Consider the following 5,673-nt stretch of genomic DNA (forward strand, 5'->3'; position numbering starts at 1 on the left):
GTTTTCCTTTCGTGCATGCGCGGCCCGGTCGGTGGGAAGCCCCGCCCCCTAACTCCGCCTCTAACCCTTCCTCCTTCGTGTCCAATGAGAAAAACGGAAAGGAGGCGGGGCGGCGGTGGAAAGACGAGGTTTTACTCGGCGGTTCTCGAGAAGGCGGGCTGGGAGGGCGAACTCGCGGAAGGCGAAACCGGACGGGCGGCTCGCCGCACGATGGCAGCCAGATGGAAAGCGAGACGGGTGACGGTGGAGTTGGTCGTTTGCGCTGCCCTTTCCGCCTCGGAAGCTCAATGAAACGAGGCATACGGTCGAGAATAAATAATGGGAGAACAATCGGGTTCTGGCTTCCCCCCGGAATAACTCCGTTTGACTTTGGAGGGATTTTCCCCCCCTCAAAATACTTGGGTATGAAATGGAAATTTATTTGACATATATGCCTATTTACAAGTATACCGAAGAACGCCTATATGTCCGTGTATAGTACAAACTTTGTTTTGTATTGCAAATAGTAATAATAAGCAATGCGGTATAAGGAGCATAGGAGACTTTTTATTTGATTATGAAAGAGAAAAGAGATCCTCTTTGGGATCTAACGCCTTTGGTGCTGTCTCTAAAATATAGAAAGGTGTTCTCAATTCAAGCTTTCAATATGAAGTATTTAGAGACGTCTTCTTTTAATCTCTCCGTATCTGCGTTGGATAAGATGATCCTTGCCTGGTTGCAGGATTTTTCCAGCTTATTCTATATCCACAATAATTGCTATTGTACCTTTAATAATGACTGAGCAGTTTTCAACAACAGTGTCTACAATACAAAATACTGCTGTCATAAATGTGGAGGGAGTTGAAGGAAAGTCTGGATAAAGAAGGTTGTTCTACTGAGCAAGTTTATAAATCCAAGCTTCATGCTACATACAAATTTCTGCATATCATTTATCCATTAAAAAAAGATTCCAGAATGATTCTAAAGATGTAGAAAACTCAGAAGTTAAATTTATATTCTAAATATTAAAACTGAAACACGGGACAGGAGAGGGGCTGGAATATGAGGGGAAAGACAGCCTAAATAGAAATTTCAGACTAAACAACATGCACAAAAAACTCCTCATGTACTGGAAACATTATCTCCTATTATGGGAGAGCTGAGCTGCAGTAAGACCAGCTTTGAGAAAAGAATACTAACTGGTAGTGGTAGTGGTAGCACTACAAATAAAACCTTAAATGGTCTTCATAGGCTACTGGGAGTACAAGATACCTCTAAAAGTCAAGATAAAAAAGGATCTCTACACAATATAGGATGTGCAAATTGCTACGAAATAAATGGCACTGAATTTCTGTTTTTATTCCTTTTCACAGAATGACAGAGTTGGAAGGGATGTAGAAGACATTTTAATTACCATTAGTGTGGTCCCTTTAATAGCAGATTTAATGTGTCATGTTTAATGCTTTGAATGCTTCTAAATAGCTCTTTTCTGTAAAAACAAAACAAAAAGCAAATTTAAATATTGAATCATTTGTTTTATTTAAATAAATTGAATGTAATACTGTGTGAGTTTATGATATGTTTATTTGGAAAAAGGAAGGTCAGATATTTTAGTTCATGCTTCTCCCACTGAAAAGCAAGTAAAAAGAAGTAAAAGAATTTAAAGCACTGTGTTCCTTCAATTAATTGTCTATTTTTCATACAATTATAATTTTAATAAAATTAATTTACTAAAATTTACTAAAATAGGAAGTGGATATTGAATAGTGACCACTAGTAAATATGACAAGAATATCTGATTTGCAAAGCATCAGAAACTAAACACAGGCTTGATATAATTTAGAGACCTCCTGTGTGGCCCACTGCAGGTGTCCAGTTATCACCAATTCGTCTGTATCCCCATCTCTATATTTTGCTTCTGATGCCATCGCATCAGGGATTCCCTTCTCACAAGCCTAGTTCCTAACATGGCTGCAAATCCCGTATGGAAGTTTCACAGCCTATCAAGAGCCTGATGTGCGCTGGAGGAGTGGCCACATGAGGAATGTGTTCTTTTCAAAGATTTATGATGATTTCTATATGGAAAGCATTATTTTTATTTAATTTATTTTCTTGTATCCTGCCTTTATTATTTTTACAGTTAACTCAAGGCAGTGAACATATCCAACATATCTTCTTTCTCTTCTTTTCCCCATAACAATCACAATCCTGTGAGGTAGGTTGGGCTGTGAGAGAATGACTAATCGAAAGATACCCAGCTGGCTTTCATTGGCTAAGACATGCCTTAAACTCACAGTCTTCTGCTTTCTTGCCTGGTGCCTTAATCACTAGACCAAACTGGTATCTGTGCAATGTCAGAGCCACTTCCTGGCAGTATATGTGCAAAAGGCTGTCCACCTTTAATAAAGACAAATTGAAGCAGTTTCTGAGAATGATAACAAGGTTGGCACAGGAAAAACATTCTCCGAATAGGTTACTGAAGAAGGGACTAACTGGAGACAAGAAGACACTATGGGGGACTATCAGTGTACTAGATCTAATCTGAATAGGAACAGAGTAGATTACAATTTATGAGTGGAAAAAAACTTGACGATGAGAAACATTCAACACCAAATAATTGGTAGTGTGCTGTTCCCCTCTGAAAGTTTTGACGATATCTGATGTAGAATTGTGAAAGAAAATTATTTGCAAGGGTCTAATTATACAAGAATGTCTGCACAGAGCAGGAGGTCAGATAAAATAGCTTCAAGGGAATTTCTAATGCTATAATTCTAAATTTTAGTATATCTAAAATTAACCTGGTATATAGATGTACAGTATATTAGCATGTATTTCCCCTCCCAAGCTATTTTTTTTACTTTTACCATCTTGCCTGACAAAGATGTCTTGAAAAGCCTGCTTGAGTAAAAAATTGGTCTAGTAAAAATATTGCCCCAATATAAAGTTTATACTCAGATAAAAAAAATGTACTACTGCTATATTAATTTAATATACCAAATTTGCTTAGAGTCAATGGAATGACATAAAAGCTAAGTAAGTAAATAAGTAAATAGACAATGAGAGAAAGAAACAAGTAAATAAACAAATGTCTGGTACTACCAAATAGCAAAAGTCAATAATGCAAGATTTATGCAGAAAAAAAACCAGATAAGACACAGAAATTTTGTTTATATGCCTTTGTGCCTACTTACGACCTGGTCATATAATTTAACCATGATTTATGGAATTAACCTAATTTTTTGGATTTGCAGAACATATTGAGACAAACTAACAACACAGATTAAAACAGGATAGACTAATTTGTTTTTGGTTATTTGTTAATTCAGTGTATTATGTGAATATAGCCCTTGTGACAAGCAAATAGTGTTGAACAACATCTATTAGCAACCCAAAGGTGCTTTTCAAAAGGCAACTGGACTTTCTTGTTTTTATCCCCTTGAAAATGTTTCGCTTCTCTCTCATCCAAGAAGCATTAGTTCCAGAACTTCAGAGCTTCAGAACTTCATTTCCAAAACTGAATAAGGTTCTAGGATGAGAAGTGAAACATTTTCAAAGGAAAACAAACAAGCAAGAAAGCCCAGTTGTCTTTCGAAAACCACTTTCAGAACAACCATGACCTGGATGATTGAGAATCACCATAGACATCTATTAGCAATTATGTTATTTCTTTTTCATTATGGGGCTGGATATTCTGGAAATTATTGTCTAATAAAATTGACAAGATAGTAGAAGAATATTTAAATCTTGGATAGAGCAAGGAATCAAGAACTTTTGGTATAAAGATGCATGATAATTTGATAAATCCAGTTAACTGAAAACCTTTTTTAGACTTTGATAAAAGAATATAAAATATGATATAATTCAACGGAATGTTTTACTAAATATATTGCATCGTTAGGGCTGAGTCCAAGGAAGAAGGCTAGAGGTCTCAAAACTCCTAGAGATCTGTAGAGTAGCTTGGTCTCCTGCCTTGGATTAACAATGGTAGTTATTCCTACTTCCACCTGTCTTCTAGGGGGAGGCCATTGCTTGATGAGATTAGGCCATTATAGCCAACCTACCTTACAGAAAAAAATAATAATGAAAATGTAATTACAGAGTTCCTGGCTTTTTTAACACGGGCAGGAGGCTAGCTCTACTATTTTGGGAGATAGATCAATCTCTCAAGTTCTATTTATAATTTTGTTTTAAACAAGAAAAGATAATGAGTAAAGTTTTTTTAAACTCAGTAATCATATGTAAAACATTTAGTGGTAGAGGAGATAAAATATACTGACGTTACAGAGTCTTCAGTGGAAAAATATGCAAGAAAAGATAAGGTTCTGACAGATCACAGAATAATGCTGGTCTTTTTCCTAATTTAGAAACTGCTATGATGTAATGAAGTTCCACATTTCTCAAAAGCAAGCAAGTTACTTGATGTATCTAGAGAACATAAATATCAGCCAATTTATGAGATTTAAGTGCCCACAGTGAAAACTAACTTTAGGCAATGTTTTCAACTAAACATTTACTAGTCTTTTCAAAGGTAGCCATTTTTCTTGAAGCAAGATTTCTCTCTGCCTCGGTTGGTTTTACAATCTCGAGCATTCCACTCAGTTAATTCTAGGGAGATGAAAGATGCCTTGTTTCTTCTTCTTCTCATTCCTCGGTTCACAGCTTTGTTTTTAAAAAGGGAAAGAGTTTTTCTCTAGTAAAATATGAAAGGAATTAAGAGATCTGCTTGTCGTACAGGTGGTAAAATTCTTGCCCTTCTGCTCAACCAAAGAAGATGAACATTCCCTGTCGGGAGAACATCTGTCAATTTTGTGAATGCCAGATGGTATCATCACACATCAGTTCCATCAATATCATTTCTGAGTAAAGACCAAGGACCAAATTCTGGAAAACCATTACTTATGAAGGATGTTGACAGAGAATAAAGTGACATTCATTTTGGCATTCTTATTTCAGAGACCCCCAAATTGATTGGGCGTTGGTTCTTACCTGACCGCCATTTCTCTGGAGCCGTGAGGATCATCCAGAGAGTGGGAGGTGCTTCAGTCTGCGTCGTTGTAGGCTGAGCTTAATTACTGAGGATCGCTCCGCCCTTCATCACGTGGCTGCCTTGCGATCCCCAGTTTACGCCAGGAATCGAGAGTGAAGAGAATACCTTGCTCTCATCTTACTATGCTAAGGGATTCATTGGCGAAACAAGACCCCACCAGACGGAGAAACTAATCAGGGTGGGGCTGGATGATCCTCACGGCTCCAGAGAAATGGCGTGTCAGGTAAGAACCAACGCCCATTCTCCTGAGAGCCGTTCAGATCATCCAGAGAGTGGGACATACCAAAGCTTGGCTGTCCTACGGGAGGGAGTCCGTCTGGTCCTGCAATCTCTGCGGCTCCTTGAGGACTCGCTGTAGAACCAGTCTACCAAGCGAAGCCTCCGCCGAAGCAAATATGTTGATCTTATAATGTCTGATGAAGGGAGATGGGGAGGCCCAAGTGGCCGCCCGACAAATTTCAGCAATTGGAGCCTGGGAGGCCCAAGCTGCAGAGGTAGCAGCACTTCTAGTGGAGTGTGCCGTTATTCCGCTGGGAACCGGCAGGGCCTGGGACAAGTACGCTTTGGAAATAGTAGCTCTAATCCAGCGGCCGATGCTTGACGGGGACACTTTGTGGCCTAATGATTTGGGCTGAAAGGAGAGGAAT

The sequence above is a fragment of the Notechis scutatus genome, chromosome 2 (genome assembly GCF_049901735.1).
Source record: "Notechis scutatus isolate UNSWTSFEM ecotype Mainland chromosome 2, rNotScu1.2, whole genome shotgun sequence".
In the NCBI taxonomy this organism is placed as follows: domain Eukaryota; kingdom Metazoa; phylum Chordata; class Lepidosauria; order Squamata; family Elapidae; genus Notechis; species Notechis scutatus.